The 22,925-nt window shown below is 45.0% G+C and overlaps 1 protein-coding gene across 8 annotated transcripts in view; it reads left to right on the top strand.

The window, feature by feature from the left end:
* The window catches only part of LOC138843059 (serine/arginine repetitive matrix protein 1-like), a 244,974-nt gene that overhangs the window by 50,570 nt on the left and 171,479 nt on the right, over window positions 1–22,925 (top strand). Inside the window, exon 4 of one of the 8 annotated variants that reach the window (XM_070050506.1) lies at window positions 14,153–17,062. The exons of 6 other annotated variants lie outside the window; for them this stretch is intronic. The gene's annotated coding sequence lies outside the window, so the exon portion shown is untranslated. Of the gene's footprint in view, window positions 1–2,197; window positions 8,872–14,152; window positions 17,063–22,925 lie in introns of those variants that run through there. One more of the 8 variants, XM_070050503.1, reaches the window with a different exon arrangement.

The following is a 22,925-nucleotide window of genomic DNA, read 5'->3' as shown; positions in this document are numbered from 1 at the left end:
TCATTCTACCTTCTGTTTCTATGCATTTGACTCTATGAACTGCATGTAAGTGGAAGCATACAATGCATCCTTTAGCGATTGACTTATTTCCCTTTGCACAGTGTCTTCAAGGTTCTGTCAAGTACTAGCATGTGTCCAAATCCCCTTCCTTTTAGAGGCTTAACAATCCACTGAATGTGTGTCCCACGTTTTGTTTATCTATTCATCCATCAGTGGGCACTTGGGCTATTTCTACCTTTTGGCTTCTGTAAGCGATGTTGCTCTGAACATGGAGGAACAAAGAAATACAGGTTTGAGTATTTGCTTTCAATTCTTTTGAGTCTATATAAAAAAGTAGAATTGCTAGATTATATGATAACCCCATATTTAATTTTCTGAGGATTTGATTTACTTTTTTCCATGGAAGTTGTACCAGTTTTACATTTCTATCACTAATGCAGAATAGTTCCAATTTCCCTACATCCTCAGTAACATTTGGTGCTTTTTGTTATCTTTAATGTTAGCCATCCTAATGGGTGTGAAGTAGGCTACCTGTGATTTTGAATTACATTTTTTTGTGATAATTGATGTCAAGCAGTTTTCCATATGCTTATTGGCTATTTGCATATTGTCTGGAGAAATGGCTATTCAAGTTCTTGGTTCATTTTTGAATCAGGTTTTTTATTGTTGTTGAATTATAGGAGTTGTTTCCATATCCATGAGAGTAATTGCTCATCTTATACAGGATTTGCAAATGTTTTCTCCTATTTGCTTGACTACTTTTTCATTCTGTTGATAATGTCTTTTGGTACACTAATGGTTTTCCATTTTAATGAAATTCAATTTGTCTATTTTCTTTTGTTACTTATGCCTTTAGTGTCATAAGTAAAAATCATTGCCAAGTCTAATGTCATTAAATTCTTCCCCTGTGTTTACTTCTAAAATTTTAGAGTTTAAACTCTTCTTACTTTTTATTTTCTATTTTTTTAAATTTATTATTTATTTACTTGACAGGTAGAGTTATAGACAGCGAGAGAGAGAGAGACAGAGGTCTTCCTTCCGTTGGTTCACTCCCCTAATGGCTGCCACGGCCAGTGCTGTGCCAGTCCGAAGCCAGGAGCCAGGTGCTTCCTCCTGGTCTCCCATGTGGGCGCAGGGCCCAAGGACTTGGGCCATCCTCCACTGCACTCCCGGGCCACTGCAGAGAGCTGGACTGGAAGAGGAGCAACCGGGACTAGAACCTGGTACCCATATGGGATGCCGGCACCACAGACGGAGGATTAACCAAGTGAGCCACAGCGCCGGCCCCTAGAGTTTAAAACTCTTACAGCGGCCTGGCACTGTGGCATAGCGGGTAAAGCTGCCTCCTGTAGTGCTGGCATCCCAAATGGCTACCAGTTCGAGTATCAGCTTCTCCACTTCTGATCCAGCTCTCTGCTATGGCCTGGAAAAGCAGTAGAAGATGGCCTAGGTCCTTGGGCCCCTGCACCCACGTGAGAGACCTGGAAGAAGCTCTTGGCTACAGGCTTCTGATCTGCACAGTTTCAGCCATTGAGGCCATCTTGGGAGTCAACCAGTGGATGGAAAACTGCTCTCTCTCTCTCTGCCCCTGCTTCTCTGTAACTCTGCCCTTCAAATAACATGAACCTTACAAAAAAAAAAAAAAAAAAAGAAAAGAAAAGCTTTCGCTATAACATATGGGTTGATCCACCTTGAGTTTTTTGAATATAACAGTCCAATTCCTTCCTTCCTTCCCCCCCTTTTTTTCTTTTTGCATGTGGATATCCAGTCTTCCAAATATAACTTAGTGAAATGACTGTCATTTCCCACTGGATGACCTTGGTGTCTGTGTCAAAAATCATTTTACTATATACATAAGAGCTTTATTTCTAGGCCCTTTATTCTGTTGCTCTATATCTGTTTTTTTTTTTTTTGTGTTTGCTAGTATAATGTTGTTTTGATTAGTGTAACTCTACTAAGTTTTGAAATAAGATGATGAGAGGTCTATATTTTTGTTCTTTAAAAAACCGATTTAGCTCCTTGGAGCCCTTGATATTCTGTATGAATTTTAGAGTGAGTTTTACTATTGTTTTAAAACTGTTTTTGGAGAATTCATACATACTGCATTGACTATGTAGATTGCTTTGGGTAGTATTAAAATCTGAACAATATTAAGTCTTCTGACTCATGACATCAGAATTTTTTTTTTTTTTTTCAGATCTAGATGTTTTATCTGCTAGTTCATTCTCCAAATGCCTGCAATAGCTGGGACTGGGGCTGGGCCTGACCAAAACCAGGGATCTGTAATTCAATCCAGGTTTCTCATATGGGTAACAGACACCTAAGTATTTGAGTCATCACCTGCTGCTTCTTAAAGTATATATTAACTAGCAAGAAGCTGGAACAAAAGCAGAGACAGGACTGAAACCAGGTACTACACTATGAGATACAGGTTTCCCCAGCAGAGTTCTGTCTGTTGTGCCAAATGCCTGTCTCCTTTCTTCTTTCTTAGAGTAAGCATTTACAGCTATAAATTTACATCTTAGCACTGTTTATGATGCATTCCATTCATTTTGGTATGTTGCTTTTTATTTGCCTCAAGTATTTTTGAACATCCCTTGTCTTTTTTTTTTTTTTAAATTTTGACCTACTGGTTCTTTAAGAATTTGTTTAATTTCCACATATTTGTGAATTTTTCTGTTTTTTCTTGCTGTTCATTTCTGGTTTCTGCACTCCCTCTGGCCATAGCCCCTCCTGGAAATGGGGTCAAGGCAGCAGGACTGACGTTGGCCAGGGGAGCTCAGCTGAAACCCTGCATATCCTCAGATCTGAGAAAGGAGTTCTCTGGGAACCTGGCAATGAGTTCCTGTTCTCCTGAATGATGGTCTGGGTGCCACCGTTTTTTAACTCTTAACCCGGAACTCCTTAAACCCAGTAGGTTGGCAAGAATACCAAAGCTGAAGCCGACTTTGCGGAAAAGCTCCCTGCCTCCCTGGCCCTCTGTTTCCTCCTGGAATGAACTAAAGCAGACATCCTGCAGGGGCTGGGCGGGTGACCGCCATATAATCCACTCACCCAGTGTAACTAGAAATGATATTATAGGATTGCAGTTTTTTTTAAGTATTTATTAAGAATTTCTTTGCTGTTGTTAGATGGAGTATTTTGTATATGTCTGGGATATCTGCCAAGTGTTGTTCAATTCTCCACTTATGGTCTTCTGAGAGAGAAGGAGAGAGAGAGAGAGAGAGAAGGAGAGAGAGAGAGAGAGAGAGGACTGGGGAGTGGGGAGAGACAGAGAGATATCCTCCTTCCACTGGTTTACTCCCCAAATAGCTACAACAGCCAGATCTAGGCCAGGCTGAAACCAGTGGCTTGGAAACACATACACGTATCCCAGGTGGGTGCAGAGGGTCTAGACACTTGAGCTATCTTCCACTGATTTCCCAGGTGCATTAGCAGATAGAGCTGGAACAGAAATGGAGCAGTCAAGACCAAACTTGTACCCACATAAGATGTCAATGTCAAAAGCAGCGGTTTACCCGTTGCGTCATAATGCCAGCCCTCTACATTTATATTTTCTAATCTGTGTTGCTGTTGTATAGGAATGCAGTTGATTTATATAAACTGCACTTGAATCCACACACCTTGTTGAATTCTCATTCTAAAAACTTACATGGGAGGGGTGGCACTGTGAGGTAGTAGATTAAGCCTCCACCTGCAGCACTGGCCTCCCATATGGGCACTGGTTCCCATCCTGGCTGCTGTATTTCTGATCCAGCTCCCTGCTGATGACCTGGGTACTTGGGCCCTTGCACTCACCCTGAGATGGCTCAGGTGATTGGGTTCTGGCCCCTGAAGTGTTAAGACCCAGATTGAGTTCCTGGCTCCTGGCTCCCGGCTCCCGGCTTTAATCCCAGTCACCGTCCACTACAGGACTTTGAGGAGTAAACAAACAGATAGTTGCTCTTTTTCCACAAATCTGTCTCCCTGTCCCTTAAATAAATTTTAAAAATTGAAAAAATTAACTGCATGTTGTATTCTATGTAAATTATCGTGTTGTTTGTGAATAATGGCAGTTTTGATTCTCCGTTTCCAGTACCTGTAATTTCTATATAGCATTCTTTTATTATTGAAAGGATTGGGACCAGTGTTCGATAGAGGCGGCAGCAATAATAGACATGGTTATGCTCCTGCTTTTGTGCGAAGTTTGGCTGTTTCACTGTTAAGGATGTTGCCTGCTGCAGTTTTGGCAGTTTTAAAGGCAGTTTCCTTTAATTGTGGTTATGCTAATATTTACTTGAATTTTGTACAATTATTTTTCTTTCTATTGAAATGATTCTATAAGTTTTCTCCTTTATCTATTTTTTTTTTTTTTTTTTTTTTTGGACAGGCAGAGTGGATAGTGAGAGAGAGAGAGACAGAGAGAAAGGTCTTCCTTTTGCCGTTGGTTCACCCTCCAATGGCCGCCACGGCTGGCGCGCTGCGGCCGGCGTACTGTGCTGATCCGAAGGCAAGAGCCAGGTGCTTCTCCTGGTCTCCCATGGGGTGCAGGGCCCAAGCACTTGGGCCATCCTCCACTGCCTTCCCAGGTCACAGCAGAGAGCTGGCCTGGAAGAGGGACAACCGGGAAAGAATCCAGCGCCCCCACCGGGACTAGAACCCGGTGTGCCGGCGCCGCAAGGCGGAGGATTAGCCTCCTTTATCTGTTAATGTGGTGAACTATGCTACTAGATTTTACAATCACAGTTCATCATAGTGTCCTCATGAGACCTTGGAATCAAGATTTAACCCAATTTATGAAATAAATTGGAGGGTATTCCCTTGGTTATAGTATCTGGCAGTGATTATATCATTTTGGAAACCCACTTCCTTAAATACCCGGCAGATTTTGCCAGTATAGTCATCTGGATCTGGTCTTTCCTTGGAGAGAGACTGTCCACTACTGAGTCTGATTTTTTTTAAGTTTTAGATTTAGTCAGGGCTTCTTTTCCTTTTTGATGTATTCTTAAGGAGATACATATTTAAAAACTTTGGAATTAAATTCTTTTTACTATACTCCCATATTTTTCTAATCTTTGAATTCCTTTATCATTGACTGTTTCTTTGGGTCCTTTCTCTCCTTTTTTCTTGATGCCTTTCATCAGTAGTTGCCCACTTACTAAATCTTTTCAAAGAATTAACGTTTGGCGTAGTCTGTTTGTTTTGGGATTTTATTCTTACTCTGTTTTCTTTGGGATTAACTTGTTCTTTTTAAAACATAGGCTGGAAGGCCAGCTCTGTGGCGTAGTGAGTTAAGCCCTCTACAGCCACAGATTGTGACTCTGTGGCTCAGGCTTGGAACCAGCTCTTTGCTATTGGGCTGTCCTTGCCTCTGGTGCTGCCTGTGGTGGCAGTTACTCGCTGAGGGACTGGACACTTTCCTCATCTAAAAAAATTGGGCTCACTGCTGGGTTCCTGTGATTATTAAATGAAATTGGCGTTTATGCAAAACATTTATGTGGCCTTGCGTTGTGAATGGCCCATAATAAACATGCACAAAATGTATTTTATGTTATCCTTGAATGGCCTGATTGCTAATTAATGATAGTTTATTAAGTAAATGATGCTGAGAGATTTATTTCGGCTAATTTTTTTATAAAAAGAATTTATTGGGCCGGCGCCGCGGCTCAATAGGCTAATCCTCCGCCTGCAGCGCCGGCACACTGGGTTCTAATCCTGGTTGGGGCGCTGGATTCTGTCCTGGTTGCTCCTCTTGCAGTCCAGCTCTCTGCTGTGGCCCAGGAATGCAGTGGAGGATGGCCCAAGTCCTTGGACCCTGCACCCACATAGGAGACCAGGAGAAGCACCTGGCTCTTGGCTTCAGATCAGTGCGGTTCGCCGGCCGCAGCAGCCATTGGGGGGTGAACCAACAGCAAAAGAGACAGGGAAGCCCTGTCTCTCTCTCTCACTGTCCACTCTGCCTGTCAAAAAAAAAAAAAAATTATTAATATGAGGGTAATTCAGAATGTTCATGGGAAAATGGAATTTATGTATGTGTGTGTGCAAAAATGAGACAATAACCCATGAGAGGTCATCCCATCCGCATCCAGTGAGGATCTCCACATTTGTGGCAGTCCCCAGGCACCCCAGGCTCTCAGGGCAGCCGCTAGACTCCATCCCACCTGTATGTTTGCTGTTAATGTCAGAGTGGATCCAAAATTCAGGCCCTGGATTCCAACGCCTGTAAAAAGGCTTCTGCTAACCAAGGGCCGAGGATAATCTTGTGTCTTTCCAGAGAATATGGGACAGCCCATATGGGTACCAGCCAGAAACGTCAAGCCTGCAACTGACAGTGAACCAGACCAGCTGAACAAGACTGAGAGTCTGCCTTGTTAGCAGATGCACCTGCCCTATCATCCTACCCTGAGACACTGCCCATAGCCACATCCGTTACTGTTTTATACCCCACCAGCTCTGGTCAGCCACTCAAACGGCCCACAGCCTGTGTGTGGTCATGCCTTTCCTGAGTACTATTGTTCCTTGTTCCTACCCCCATCTGAGCAAGCACTCCTGTGGTCTCCGGTTTTGAGCGCTGGTTAGTCAATGATGGGTAAGATCCCCTGGGGGACAACCTAAGACAGGCATAGCCGCGAACGGAGACCATGTGGAAATGGGGTCAACAATGGTATGGCCAAGAATCATGCCTCCAAATGTGGTGGAATGAGAAGGCCATGCCAAGATGGCCACTGGCAAGCGACTGTCAGTTACTCAGGAGTGGCTTCAGAAACCCCCTGGGAAACCACCTGGATAGAGCAAGCCTATCAACAGGCTGTGATTGGATGGCTTTGGATACTGCCTGGCAACAGGCTGTGATTGGTTAGGGCATAAACCGCCCTTGACTGGATTGGCTGCCTTGGCTATATAAGCTGCTGTACCAACTGAAATAAATGAGTCTGCAGGCTACTCGCCTCTGGCCCGCTTTCACCAGACTCCCGGGGTCTGTGTGGTGACTCCGCGCCTCTTGCCCCCACCACACTCCTTTTCTCAGAACGAATCCACCTCAACATCATTCCTGTTTTCCCATAGATAATTTAATTGTCCTAGCAACTTTTATTGAAAAGACCATCTGTTTCCATCATTTTTCATGTTACCTTTGTTGTAAATAAGGTGATATAATACGTGTGAGTCTGCTTCTCATCTTCATTTCTATACCATTCACTGTTTGTTTCTTTAATTTGAAAGGCAGAATTATAGAGAGGGGAGAGGCAGAGAGAGAGACACACACACAGAGAGAGAGAGAGAGAGAGAGAGAGATCGATCTTCCATCTTCTAGTTCACTCCCCAAATGCCTGCAACTGTTTGGGGCTGAACCAGTCAAAAGACAAGAGCCAGGAGCTTCCTCTGGATCTTCTGCATGGGTGCAGGGGCCCAAGCACTTGGGCCACCTTTTGCTGCTTTCTCAAGCACATTAGCAGGGAGTTGGATCAGAAGTGGGGCAGCCGGGACTTGAACTGGCATCCATATAGGATGCCAGCATCACAGGTGGTAACTACCAAGTATGCACAACCCCGGCCCCATCTATACCATTCAGTTTGAATTTTCTACTTCTCAGTATGTGTGTTTCTTTCCCCTTGTGTATTTTTGTCCCTTTGCATTTTCTGTATAAAGTTTTAATCTGTTTATGAAGATCCTTGTACAAAATTGTTGGGATTTTGGTTGGGATTCAACTCTGTTGAATTGTAATGATTTTTTAGATCAGTTTAGGAAGAATTGACTTTTTAACAATCCATGAAAATGGAACATTCCTCCAATTTAATAGAACCTTATTTCCCCTTCCCACCCGCCCCTTTTTTGTGCTAGAACTTTATTTTTCTTAAGATTTTCTTATGTAAGCCACTGCAGCGCTGGTCTGGGTCAGTGCGGTCTTCACAACTGCCTCCACATGGCAGAAGCCTCGAGCCTGGCTCCTCCCCTGGTGGTGGTGGCAGGAAGGAGTGGAGGAGAACAGAGGGAAGGTTCCACGGAGGATGACAGACATCCAGGCAGAGAAGGCGCTTCCCTCCCGGACCCTGGGCTGCAGTGACCCTTGCTCACCTCCAGCACTGAGTCAGAAGGACCACTGGCCCCAGGACTGAGTGGCCTTGTCCCAGCTTCCCGTGCCGCCCTCTCACCCTTCAGTGCGCCTGATGCCCCTGTGCCCCAACTCGCCCTCACCCCCACTCCCCAGCAGGATGGCAGCACCCTGAGCAGCAGCTGCAGCAAGAGCCCACCTCTGTGATGAAATTCAAGGCCAACCAGACGTGGACCTATGACCACAAGAGCTTCAAGAAGTGGCCATAGTGCCTGTGCTTTACGAGCAAGTAAGAGGAAGAGGTGGGGGCAGCTGGCACACAAGCTGCCTGCTATGGGCTCCACACGGCCAGGCAGGTGGTCCTCCTCCCCCTCCCCGCCAGGCCTAGGTCTGTCAGCAGGGCCAGGAGGGAGTTGCTCCCCTCCCCTCTCCCCTCTCTGCCACAGTCTCTCCCCACTTGCTTCTTCTCTGAGTTCATGGAGGAGACAAAGGAGTTCGCCCAGTGGTCAGGCCCTTCTGAGGACGTTAGGTGGAGATGGCCCCCTGGCCCCAGGAAGGTAACAGGCTGTGTGTGTCTCCTGGGAGCCACCATCTTGACCTGTGAATTGAGCTTGAAGCTGAGTGAGGCTCCAGGGCTGACAGAAAGGGTAGCAGTGCCTTGAGGCTTGCTGGCCTCTAAGCCCTTGTGCCTCTTTTCCGTTTTCTTTCCGTGTTAAGTTCAGTTTGCATTTTCAGATTAGATCCAGGTGCATCGGTGGAACAGCAAACAGCCTTCATGCTTCGAAATAAAATGCCCTTTGGTCTGGCAAAAAAAAAAAAAAAAAAAAAAAAAGAAAAGAAAAGATTATCTTATGTATTTGAAAGTCAGAATTCATAGAGGCATGTACGGACATAGAAAGATCTTCCACCTGGTTCATCCTCTATATGGTGCCAACGGCCAGGCCAGGATGCAACCAGGAACCCAGAATTCCACCTGAGTTTCCCATGTGAGTCTTGGGGACCCAAGCACTCAGGCTTTCTTCTGCTGCTTTCCCTGGTGCCTTAGTAGGGAGCTGAATCAGAGGTGGAGCAGCTGGGGCTCAAAACCGCAGCCACATGGGATGCCTGTGTTGCAGGCTACAGTTCAAACTTGTGTGCCACAGTGTGAGCACAGTAAAGATCTATGGATCTTTACTTTCTCTCAGCAAATAGGCTTACCACAAACTATGTTCAAATCATTTTAACTACTAATTTGATAATTGTTTTCATTTCATTTCCCAATTTTTGCTGGTAGTGTGTCAAAATAAATTTTACTTCTGCATATGTACCTCATGTATTGCTGAGTTTATGAATTTTTCACCTATCAAGTCTAGTCATAGGTGCTTTATGGTTTTCTATGTAAGCAATCATCTTATCTACAAAAAGGGGCAGTTTTACTACTTTTCTTTATGCTTTTTTATTTTTTTCCCCCACTGATTAGGTAGACCTCCAGTGCAATTTAAGTAGACAAAAAGAGAATGACATTCTTATATCATTCCTGAGCTTAGTGGGGACATCATTCCATATTTTAAACTATATTAGCTCAAGGCTTTTCAAGTTTCTTTGATCAGATTCAGAATTTTTCTGTCTCATCCAGATTTTCAAGAATTTTTTGTGATGAATGTGTATTGAATGTTATCAGTCATCTGCATCTTTTGAGATGGCTACATGATTTTCTCCTTATTCAAATAATGTATTATGATGTGTGTTGATTTTTAAATCATTTATTTTTATTTGAGAGGTAGAAAGACACAGAAAGAACTCCTGTCCACCAGTTCACTCCTCAAATGCCCAGGAGCCAGGACTTCAGTCGTCCCACGTGGGTGGCAGGGACTGAACCATTTGAGCCATCACCTACTTCCTGCCAGGGTGTGCATTACAGGAAGCTGGGATTGGCTGCAAAACTAGAATTTAGATGTAGGCACTCTAAATTAGGACATGGCTTCTTAAAGGCATCTCAACCCTTTGTGCCAAATATCCATCCCTGTTTTGATTGCTTTTTGAATGTTAAAGCAATTTTGAGTTACTGAGATAAGACAGTTTTTTTTACATTACTGAATTCATTTGGCTTATATTTTAATATTTTACTGGGATATTAATTACTGAAAATCATCTATAAATTTCTTATAATGTGTTTGGGTTGTGTATCAGGATTATATAAGCCACATGAAATGAATTGGGAAGTATCCCCTTCTTTCTTATATGAAAGAGGTGCATGCAGATTGCATTATTTTATCCTTAAATATTTCATAGACTTTACTAGCTAACTAATTTCTTCTTGCAGTTTTCCTTAAGGAAAGGTTTTCATAGTTAAATTACCTTAACAGATATTAAGCTAGCCATATACTCTATTTCTCACAGTGGTAAATTTTAGTTTTCAAAGAATTTCTCCATTTCATCTAAGTTTTTGATTGGTATAAAGTCGCTTATGGCTTTCCTTGCTCTTTGAATGATTGTAGAATTTGTATGATATCCCTTTCCATTCTAAATGCAACTGTTTGTGCCTGTTTTTATCTATGATTAATCTAACTTGTGATTTATTCACTCCGGATCTTTTCAACTATTTTCCACTTTGTTAATTTTCTCTTGTTTTTCTGTTTGGCATTTCACTGGTTTCTGAAATTATCTCCATTATTTCTCTACTTCTTACTTTGGATGTATTTTTCTCTTCCTATTTGAGCATATTCAGGTATAACCTTGTATCATTTGTTTCTTTTTGTGCTGTTAAATTCCTTCTAAACATTACTTTATCTCACATGTTTTGATATGTTTTGTTTTCATTTTCATATAATTCAAAAATGTTTTCCGATCTAATGTTTGTATTATTTATCAAGAATATGTTTGGTTAGCATTAATTACCTTTTCCCCCTAGATATCTTGTTGGCAATGGTTTCCAGTTCCTTGGTAGTTAATATATTCCATAAGAATTCGGCATTTTAGGCCGGCGCCGCGGCTCACTAGGCTAATCCTCCGCCTAGCGGCGCCGGCACACCGGGTTCTAGTCCCGGTTGGGGCGCCGGATTCTGTCCCGGTTGCCCCTCTTCCAGGCCAGCCCTCTGCTGTGGCCAGGGAGTGCAGTGGAGGATGGCCCAGGTGCTTGGGCCCTGCACCCCATGGGAGACCAGGAAAAGCACCTGGCTCCTGGCTCCTGCCATCGGATCAGCGCGGTGCGCTGGCCGCAGCGCGCCGGCCGCGGCGGCCATTGGAGGGTGAACCAACAGCAAAAGGAAGACCTTTCTCTCTGTCTCTCTCTCTCACTGTCCACTCTGCCTGTCAAAAAAAAAAAAAAAAAAATTAAAAAAAAAAAAAAGAATTCGGCATTTTGAAAACTGGGAGAATTATTCTATGAGTATCTTATGGAATGTGCTCTCTGCATTAGAAAGAACTGTATTCTGCAATTGTTGGATATGGTCTTCTGTAAATAACAATTAGCCGCTCAATGTGATTCATAATGTTCATTTTATTCTATGTCTTTACTATTGATTGTGGAGAGAGAAGGATTTAAATTTCTTACTATGGTTGTGAATTTGTCTATTTCTCCTTTCAATCTCAATTTTGCTCTCATTACATACAAAAGTTCTGTTATTAGGGTCATATACCTTTATGATTGTTGTTTCCTGATTCATTATTAGTTTGTCATTAATAAATGTCCTATTCTGGTCATACTCTTTGAGTTGTACATTATCTGATATTAAGATAGCCACTGCAATATCTCATGACTTCTTTCGCAGGGTATATTTTTCCTCAGTCCTTTATTTCAAGCTATCTTTAACCTTATATTTAAAGTATTTCTCTTAGAGATAATGCCTTTTTCTATTCTGACAATCTTTGATATTCTGTTGGAGTATTTATCTAATTTGCATTTGATATAGCTTGTTTTATGTTTGAATTTGGATATAAAAATTTATTCTTCTCAGTTTGAATAGTCTGTCTTCTCTTCTAATATTCTTCCTTTCCTACATTCTTTTGGGTTGGTAGGATACTTTTCAGAATTTCATTTAAATTCTTCTATTAACTTTTTTTTATTTTTTGACAGGCAGAGTGGACAGTGAGAAAGAGAGACAGAGAGAAAGGTCTTCCTTTGCCATTGGTTCACCCTCTAGTGGCCACCGTGGCCAGCGCGATGTGGCCAGCGCACTGCGGCCAGTGCACTGTGCTGATCCGATGGCAGGAGCCAGGTACTTCTCCTGGTCTCCCATGGGGTGCAGGGCCCAAGCACTTGGACCATCCTCCACTGCATTCCCTGGCCACAGCAGAGAGCTGGCCTGGAAGAGGGACAACCGGGACAGAATCCGGTGCCCCGACCGGGACTAGAACCCGGTGTGGTGGCGCCGCAAGGCGGAGGATTAGCCTAGTGAGCCGTGGCGCCGGCTCTGTTAACTTTTTAGCTATACTTCTTTTTGTCTGATTGCTGAAATAACAAAATCCATACTCAACTTTTAACACTGTACCTAATGATGATAATGTACTACTTCATTTAAATTGTTAAGTTTGTTGTAATGTAATAGGTCATCTTATTCTTATTGTAAGGAAATTAAGAATTGGGAGCTCAGTAAATGTAATGCCTAACATACTTGAAGTTTAATGCAAACATACATTTGTAGAATAGACTCAACATGGTTTTCATGCATATTTCTTTTTAAAATTTGTGTTCTGCTAATACTTTATGAGTTTGACTTTTGTATGAGGAAGAGAAATTAGCCTGTAAATGTTCTTTATTTTAAGTGTTCTTGTCAGGTTTTGTTATGAAGGTTATGGTAAACTCATGAAGTGATTGAGACCATTGTCATATATTTCAAAGCTACAGTTCTAAGAATGTTAGGATACTTCCCTCTCTCCCTGCTCCTTTCTCTCTTTTTTCCTTCCAATTTTTGTGATAACATGCTTCAAATTACTTTAAATTACAGGCTTAGTATTTTTTTTATTTGTTCCTTTTCATCTTTGTTAATTTCTTCATTTTTTTTAACTTTTATTGAATGAATATAGATTTCCAAAGTACAGCTTATGGACTACATTGGCTCCCCCCCCCGCATGACTTCCCTCTCACCCGCAACCCTCCCCTTTCCCGCTCTCTCTCCCCTTCCATTCACATCAAGATTCATTTTCAATTTTCTATATATACAGAAGATTAGTTTAGTGTACATTAAGTAAATATTTCAACAGTTTGCACCCACATAGAAACACAAAGTGAAAAATACTGTTTGAGTACTCGTTATAGCATTAAATCTCAATGTACAGCACATTAAGGACAGAGATCCTACATGAGGAGTAAGTGCACAGTGACTCCTGTTGTTGACTTTACAAATTGACACTCTTGTTTATGGCATCAGTAATCTCCCTCTGCTCCAGTCATGAGTTTCCAAGGCTATGGAAGCCTTTTGAGTTCTCCGACTCTTATCTTATTTAGACGAGGCCATGGTCAAAGTGGAAGTTCTTTCCTCCCTTCAGAGAAAGGTACCTCCTTCTTTGAAGACCTGTTCTTTCCACTGGGATCTCACTCACAGAGATCTTTTATTTAGTTTTTTTTTTTTTTTCCAGAGTGTCTTGGCTTTCCATGCCTGAAATACTCTCATGGGCTTTTCAGTTGGATCCGAATGCCTTTAGGGCTGATTCTGAGGCCAAAGTGCTGTTTAAGACATCTGCCATTCTATGAGTCTGCTGTGTATCTCGCTTCCCATGTTGGATCGCTCTCCCCTTTATTTATTCTATCAGTTAGTATTAGCAGGCACTAGACTTGTTTATGTGATCCCTTTGACTCTTAGTCCTTTCATTATGATCAATTGTGAACTGAAATTGATCACTGGGACTAGTGAGATGGCATTGGTACATGCCACCTTGATGGGATTGAATTGGAATCCCCTGGTATGTTTCTAACTCTACCATTTGGGGCAGGTCAGCTTGAGCATGTCCCAAATTGTACATCTCTTCCTTCTCTTATTCCCACTCTTACATTTAACAGGGATCACATTTCAGTTAAATTTTAACACTTAAGAATAACTGTCTTCGTTTTTTTTGTTTGTTTCTGTTTGGATAGATTGTTTTGTATTACTCTATTATTCCTCTTGTATTAGTGGTGTTGATATACATTCTGTTTTTTTTTGACAGGCAGAGTTAGTGAGAGAGAGAGAGAACGGTCTTCCTTCCGCTGGTTCACCCCTCAAATGCCCGATATGGCTGGCGCGCTGCGCTGATCTGAAGCCAGGAGCTAGGTGCTTCCTTCTTGTGGGGAGCAATCCGGACTAGACTAAGTTACTCGAATTAAGACTTATTCTATGCATCTGCTCTCCCACAATATGGCGCTGGGAGAGAAGTAAACAGCTTCCGCACAGCTGCCTCCAGTTCAACTAATAAATTGTAGGACTTGCTCCTGATTGGAGAGCAGCGTACTCGGCGTGTGGGCAGCCGAGTTGGGATTGGCGAGGAGGACTATAAAGGAGGAGAGAGACGGCATGCACCAGGAACATCTATGGGGAACATCTAAGGGAACCCGTGCAGCCCCCGAGAGAACCGGCCGGCGGTGTGCCGCTCCCCTGCGGAAGTGGGGAATGCGGCCAGGGGGAACTGCCCTTCCACGGAGGTGGAAGGGATAGTAGCCAACCCGGGAAGAACCAGCAGCAAACCCGGGGAGGGCCGAGCAGACGAAAGAACAGCGCAGGGTCCTGTGTTGCTCCTCCACGAAGAGGGGGAGCGACATAATGGTGCCGTGACTCGGATATGAAGCCTAGGCAGGGTTTAGTGTCGTTCCTCCACGAAGAGGGGGAGCGACATAATGGTGCCGTGACTCGGATAGGAAACCTAGCTCGGATAGGAAACCTGACTCGGATAGGAAACCTAGGACGGATAGGAAACTTAGGAGGGAAGAAACGGGAAGAACTGGGAAAATATCAGAGAGAGAGACTAGCAAACAGCCTAGGGAAAATACCGGAGAGAGAGACTAGCAAACAGCCTAGGGAAAAGCCGGACGAAAAGGGTGCCGGAAGAAGCTATTGAAAGCCTAGGCATAGACTCAGATACGGACTACGGGGGGAAGCTGGGAGAAATCTCTAAGGTCGAAAGTGAAAGTGAAAGCTAGAACAAACAGACTCGGACGTGGACTGTGGGGAGAGGCCAGGAGAAATGAGGGAGGAATATTGTTGGAGGAAAGCTTGGGGAAACATACCGGGTAGAGAAAAATGTTAGGGAAATTGAAGCCGCGGGGGGCAGGCCGAGGCGGATACGAAAGCCACTTTGGGGTTCCCAAGTTAGCCCGGGAATAGGGGGCGAAAAGTTGAAACCAGAAGCTGAAACGTGAGCCAGATTGGGATCCGTCTGATTAGCCCGGGGAGCAAAGGACGGGAAGCCAAATCATGGGGCGGAGACGTACGCTGGGTTGAATTCGCCAGGCTAGCCCGGGGAACTTAGATTGAATGCTAGTGGCGGACACGTAAGCTACGCTGTGTTACTCGCGGAAGCCGCCGCGTGCAGAGAGAGCACGGGGCGTGAATAGATAGGGAACGCTGGCGTAGGCCGTGGTGCAGACGCGAAGGGCGTGGAGACCGCGGAGCGCGCAAAGCCGGAAAGCCGCGCGGAGCCGTGAAGCTGCCGGCAGGGCGAGGCGCCGGGAAGCTGCGGGGATAAGAGAAACAGAAGTTTTAGAAGTAAAGTGAGAGAAATAGGAATGCTGGAAGATAGAAGTAAAATGGGAGAAATAGGAATGCCCGGAGATAGAGAAATAGAGAAATAAAGGCCTCCCTACAACACTGCAATGTGAGAGCTTGGATTCGGTCTGCCCGATTAGTGAGGCGATGAGCACCTGGGCGGCTAGCAGCTTATGCGCCGCAGGTCACCGAAGACAGGCACGAATTAACATCAGTAAAGCTTCCCCACAATGCAACAATTAGGAGGCTTGGATTCGGTCTGCCTGATTTAAGGCGGTAAGCGCCAGCAAGCAGCTCGACCAGAGTATGAGCTGCAGGTCACCGAAGATAGGCACGAACCAACACTAATAAGTCTCCCCCACAATAAGGCAATGAGAAGGCTTGGATTCGGTTTGCCTGATAGGTCTTGTAAGTCCCCTGCAGGCAGAGCAGAGCATGCGCTGCAGGGCACCGAACACAGGCACGTATCAGCGCCTAAAAACCTCCTCACAACATGGCGAAGAGAGGACCCGGATTCGGTTTGCCTGATAGGACTTGTAAGAGCCTGTGGCAACTCTAGCAAGTAGAGCAGAGTGTGTGCCGCGGGACACCGAAGACAGGCACGTATCAACGCTAAAAAATAAAAAGAAAGGGGGATCTGTGGGGAGCAATCCGGACTAGACTAAGTTACTCGAATTAAGACTTATTCTATGCATCTGCTCTCCCACAATATGGCGCTGGGAGAGAAGTAAACAGCTTCTGCACAGCTGCCTCCAGTTCAACTAATAAATTGTAGGACTTGCTCCTGATTGGAGAGCAGCGTACTCGGCGTGTGGGCAGCCGAGTTGGGATTGGCGGAGGAGGACTATAAAGGAGGAGAGAGACGGCATGCACCAGGAACATCTATGGGGAACATCTAAGGGAACCCGTGCAGCCCCCGAGAGAACCGGCCGGCGGTGTGCCGCTCCCCTGCGGAAGTGGGGAATGCGGCCAGGGGGAACTGCCCTTCCATGGAGGTGGAAGGGATAGTAGCCAACCCGGGAAGAACCAGCAGCAAACCCGGGGAGGGCCGAGCAGAGGAAAGAACAGCGCAGGGTCCTGTGTTGCTCCTCCACGAAGAGGGGGAGCGACACTTCTGGTCTCCCATGTGGGTGCAGGGCCCAAGGACTTGGGCCATCTTCCACTGCCTTCCCAAGCCACAGCAGAGATCTGGACTGGAAGAGGAGCAGCCGGGACAGAACCGATGCCCCAACTGGGACTAGAACCCGGAGTACTGGTGCTACAGGTGGAGGATTAGCCTAGTGAGCCGTGGTGCTGGCTGATATACATTCATAGTTTCTTCTTCTAGTGGTTGTACCAGAGATTACAACAGCCATTCTTTTTTTTTTTTTTTTTTTTTTTTTTTTTTTTTTTTAAACAGGCAGAGTGGACAGTGAGAGAGAGAGAGAGAGAGAGAGAGAAAGGTCTTCCTTTGCCGTTGGTTCACCCTCCAATGGCCACCGTGGCCGGCGTGCTACGGCTGGTACACTGTGCTGATCCGATGGCAGGAGCCAGGTGCTTCTCCTGGTCTCCCATGCGGGTGCAGGGCCCAAGCACTTGGGCCATCCTCCACTGCACTCCCGGGCCATAGCAGAGAGCTGGCCTGGAAGAGGGGCAACTGGGACAGAATCTGGCGCCCCACCAGGACTTGAACCTGGTGTGCCGGCGCCGCAAGGTGGAGGATTAGCCTATTGAGCCGCAGCGCCGGCATAACAGCCATTCTTGACTTAGCAAAATCTAATGTAAATTCATGCTTTTACTTCCTCCTGGACATCATCAGGACCTCAGAATTTAACTACACTGTGCTCCTGCAGACTCATATATTGGTTGTCGTAACTTTTAATTCTAAATTCTTTTAATGATCTAAATGAAAGATCTCTGTGAGTGATATTGCAGTGGAAAGAACGGGCCATCAAAGAAGGAGGTACCTTTCTCTGAAGTGAGGAGAGTACTTCCACTTTGACTATGAGCTTGTCTAAGTTCAGAGTTGGCGAACTCATGAAGTGTGCATAGCCTTGGCAGCTCATGACAAGAGCCTTGGGTGATTACTGACATCATAAATAAGAGTGTCAATTGTTAACAACAGGAGTTGCTGTGCACTTACTCCCCATGTAGGATCTCTGTCCTTAATGTGTTCTACTATGTGATTAGCGGTAAAACTACTGCTAAACCAATACTCTATACTTTGTGTTTCTGAGTGGGTGCAAACTGTTGAAATCTTTACTTAGTATATACTAAATTGATCTTCTGTATATAAAGACAATTTAAAATGAATCTTGATGAAGAATGGAATGGGAGAGGGAGTGGGAGATGGGATGGTTGCAGGTGGGAGGGAGGTTATGGTGGGAGAAGCCACTATAATCCAAAAGTTGTACTTTGGAAATTTATATTTATTAAATAAAAGTTAAAAGAAGTAGGCTATAAGTTCAAGGATTCAGATTCATTGGCTATGACAGAAGAAATTAGTGGTTCAGAAGTGCTGGATACATCAGTGATATCAGGGATAATCATAAGGGGTAACATGGCTCCATTGCACTAGAAAGCTTGGGAGAAGGGCCTGATGCAAGAGTGGGCAAGGAAAGGGGAGAAGGGCGTCGGCACACGTGGATGTCAAGGCTTCCTTTCTGTAAGAGAGATGCTGAAAGCAGAGTGTGTCAGGCCAGTGTGGTGGGGAAGATCAGAAATGTGAGGTGCTGCCACTGGGTATGAAGGCAAAGACTCTACACCGACAATGGACCTCAATAGAGGAAGAGTCAGCAGGGACGGTGGAGGAGGAGACTTAGGGGCAAGTGCGCTGTGCTCTCACCAGCATGTGGTATGGCGTACATACAGGGTTGAAGGAAGAGCAGGCAGGTCGCCAAGCCAGTTGTGGTTACAGCAGCTAAGACCTGCAGAGTGTGTGTGGACAAAGACAGGAAGCTGTCTCTGCCTCAGGTGAGGAGGAAGAAGGGCAGGTAGTGAGGCACTGCAGGCTCCCATTGTGTCTGTTCCATCCCTCAGAAATAATATATTTGGACACTGAGTCCCAAAGCTTTCCCTCATTAGCTGTAAGAGGCAGTAGGAGCTGGGGGAAACTCATGTGGGTTTATTGCGCTCCCACAGGAGTCCACCAGCGGAGGTGGCAGCTTCAGTGTGGTGAGACTTCCAGGCCCAGTGACGACCTGCAAGAGGCAGGTGCAGCTCATGCCGGATGCTGGTTTTCATTAGCGCTGCAACTTCACGCCTGAAGATCAGGATTCTCCTGGATTATCTCTTCCACCATTGACACATAGTCAGGTTGGGCAGGACAAGTCTCTGTCAGCACCTCCCCATCTGTCCAGGCCCAGGCTAGGCGGACGGCAGGACGGGATTTGGGATGAGAGTGTTGTATGGCAAGGTCTGGCTTCTGGAGACAGCCCTGGGCCTCTCGATCATCAGGTGGTAGGGACTGGTGGTTTCCCTCCAGAGGCCCAGGACTTCTCTTGAAGGTGTGACAGGCTCTTTGGTCTTCCCGGGACATTCTTTCCTCCAGCTCTTCCTCCTCCTCCTTGCTCTGCCTTTTCCAGCCCTGTTCTTCAGTCCTCTCTTGGTTTTCCCAGGAGCCTAGAAGCGAAGAGTCACAGGACTGCACCTCCTCCTCCTCTTCCTCTTTAATGGAAGGCAGGACATTGAGCATCAGACTTCCTTCCTGGCGGTCCAGATGCCGATTGGCCTGGACTCTTTTGTTCACATGGCGCCTGTCCTTGTGCCCTTTTATGGACAGGGGCCACCACCTCCTACTGCTGGGCCTGGAGCCAGAGCCAGCGTGCTCGAGGTCCCTGCCCCACTTCCTACACTCCCAAGTGGGAGTGGGTGGCGGCGCAGGTGGAGTGTGGTCCACCCAGTCGGGTGGGCCAGTGCGGCATGGCTCCGAAACCACACAACGGTTCCTGAAGCACGAGAATTTGGGGAGACAATTTCCCATCACAGTGAAGTGTGTGAGTTTGCAAGTGGCAGGATGGAAGAGCTCGACCCCTCCGCTCCTACGGCATTCAACTTACTGAAAACTGCTGAGCTGAGGGCTTATGAGGTGGCATCAGAGGCAGTGACAATGCCAGGGTGTGTCACGAAGGAGGTTGCCTGGCAGCTGTGGTGGGTGGGGTGCGGGGGTGTCACAAAAGCACCTGGCTCTGAACTTGGCCCCAGCTGGACTTTCTAGCGCCTAGGTGTGTCCTGTTGCTGCTGCCAGCTGGGAGTTGATGCTCCATGAGCCACCGCATAGCCTGAGGGGGCCTTAGACAGAGATGTGCTTGAGGTCCCGTGGCCTGGGATCAGTCTCTGGCTCAGGGGGCTCCTTGCCACTATGTCTGGGCCTAGCTTGGCACAGTGACTCTGTGAAGCCAACCATCTCTGCTAGTATCCATGGCAGAGCCAGCTCCAAGCTGAGCCCAGAACCAACCAGGACTCCCATTCTCATCCAGGTGTCCAGTTCGGTGCCCGTTGGATGGAGCTGTACCTTCTCCATGAACACCCTGGCTGGCCCTGATCAATAGCCTGGCTGCCAAGATTTTCTTGCAGGGGCCATGTGCCCTGAGTGTCTGATACCTAACAAGACACCCATTGCTGCCATATAAATTCTCTTTCCTATCTGTTACAAATGCAAGCAAACATTTAGGCCTAAAACTTATTTTGTTTCCTTTTTTTTTACTTTTATTTAATAAATAGAAATTTCCAAAGTACAACTTTTGGATTATAGCAGCTTATACCCCCATAACCACCCTCCCACCCTCAACCATTCCATTTCCCTCTCCCTCTCCCATCCCTTTCATATCAAGATTCATTTTTTTTTTGACAGGCAGAGTGGAGAGTGAGAGAGAGAGAGAGATAGAGAGAAAGGTCTTCCTTTTTCCGTTGGTTCACCCTCCAGTGGCTGCCGCGGCTGGTGCACCGTGCTGATATGAAGGCAGGAGCCAGGTGCTTCTCCTGGTCTCCCATGCGGGTGCAGGGCTCAAGGACTTGGGCCATCCTCCACTGCACTCCCGGGCCACAGCAGAGAGCTGGACTGGAAGAGGGGCAACTGGGACAGAATCTGGTGCCCCAACTGGGACTAGAACCCGGTGTGCTGGCGCCGTAGGTGGAGGGTTAGCCTATTGAGCCGTGGTGCCGGCCAAGATTTATTTTAAATTATCTTTATATACAGAAGATCAATTTAGTATATACTAAGTAAAGATTTCAACAGTTTGCACCCACTCAGAAACACAAAGTATAGAGTATTGGTTTAGCAGTAGTTTTACCGCTAATCACATAGTAGAACACATTAAGGACAGAGATCCTACATGGGGAGTAAGTGCACAGCAACTCCTGTTGTTAACAATTGACACTCTTATTTATGATGTCAGTAATCACCCAAGGCTCTTGTCATGAGCTGCCAAGGCTATGCACGCTTCATGAGTTCGCCAACTCTGATCTTATTTAGACATGGCCATAGTCAAAGTGGAAGTTCTCTCCTCCTTTCAGAGAAAGGTACCTCCTTCTTTGATGGCCCATTCTTTCCGCTGTGATCTCACTCACAGAGATCTTTGATTTACATATCTTTAACTTTACATATCCTCCCTCTCTTATTCCCACTCTTATATTTAACTGGTATCACTTTTCAGGTAAATTTAAACACCTAAGAATAATTGTGCGTTGATTAAAGATTTCAACCAATGGTATTAAGTAGAACAAAAAAACACTAAAAGGAATAAAATAGTACGTTGTTCCTCAGCAGTCAGGACAAGGGCTGATCAAGTCATTGTTTCTCATAGTGTCCATTTCAATTCACAGGTTTCCTTTTTGGTGCTCGGTTAGTTGTCACTGATCAGGGAGAACATATGATCTTTGTCCCTTTGGGACTGGCTTATTTCACTCACCATAATGTTTTCCAGATTCCTCCATTTTGTTGCAAATGACTGGATTTCATTTTTTTTTTTACTGCTGTATATAGTATTCTATAGAGTACATATCCCGTAATTTCTTTATCCAGTCTACTGTTGATGGGCATTTGGGTTGATTCCAGGTCTTAGCTATTGTGAATTGAGCTGCAATAAACATTAAGGTGCAGACAGCTTTTTTATTTGCCAATTTAATTTCCTTTGGGTAAATTCCAAGGAATGGGATGGCTGGGTTGTATGGTAGGGTTATATTCAGGTTTCTGAATAATCTCCAGACTGACTTCCATAGTGGCTTTACCAGTTTGCATTCCCACCAACAGTGGGTTAGTGTTACTTTTTCCTCACATCCTCACCAGCATCTGTTGTTGGTAGATTTCTGTATGTGAGCCATTCTAACCAGGGTGAGGTGAAACCTCATTGTGGTTTTGATTTGCATTTCCCTGATTGCTAGTGATCCTGAACATTTTTTCATGTGCCTGTTGGCCATTTGGATGTCCTCTTTTGAAAAATGTCTACTGAGGTCCCTGGCCCATCTCTTAAGTGGGTTGTTTGTTTTGTTTTTGTGGAGTTTCTTGATTTCTTTGTAGATTCTGGTTATCAGCCCTTTATCTGTTGCATAGTTTGCAAATAGTTTTTCCCATTCTGTCAGTTGCCTCTTCACTTTCAGGACTGTTTCTTCTCAATTTGATTCAATCCCATTTTTTTTTGGCTTTGACTGCCTGTGCTTCCAGGGTCTTTTCCAAAAAGTCTTTGCCGGTGCCAATATCTTGCAGGGTTTCTCCAATGCTCTCTAATAATTTGATGGTGTCAGGTCGTAGATTTAAGTCTTTAATCCATGTTGAGTGGATTTTTGTGTAAAGTGAAAGGTGGGGGTCTTGCTTCATGATTCTGCACATGAAAATCCAGTTTTCCCAGCACCATTTATTGAATAGACTGTCCTTACTCCAAGGATTGGTTTTGGATCCTTGATCAAATATAAGTTGGCTGTAGATGTTTGGATTGATTTTTAGTGTTTCTATTCTGTTCCATTGGTCTATCCATCTGTTTCTGTACCAGTACCATGCTGTTTTGATAACAACTGCCCTGTAGTATGTCCTGAAATCTGGTATTGTGATGCCTCCGTCTTTGTTTTTGTTGTACAAGATTGCTTTAGCTATTCAAGGTCTCCTTTGTCTCCATATGAATTTCAGCATTTTTTCTAGATCTGAGAAGAATGTCTTTGGTATTTTGATTGGTATTGCATTGAATCTATAAATTGCTTTTGGGAGAATGGACATTTTGATGATACTGATTCTTCCAATCCATGAGCATGGAAGATTCTTCCATTTTTTG

Source organism: Oryctolagus cuniculus, chromosome 10 (genome assembly GCF_964237555.1).
Source record: "Oryctolagus cuniculus chromosome 10, mOryCun1.1, whole genome shotgun sequence".
In the NCBI taxonomy this organism is placed as follows: Eukaryota; Metazoa; Chordata; class Mammalia; order Lagomorpha; family Leporidae; genus Oryctolagus; species Oryctolagus cuniculus.
The sequence above is the reverse complement of the archived record's forward strand: the minus strand, read 5'-3'. Positions and strand labels throughout refer to the sequence as shown.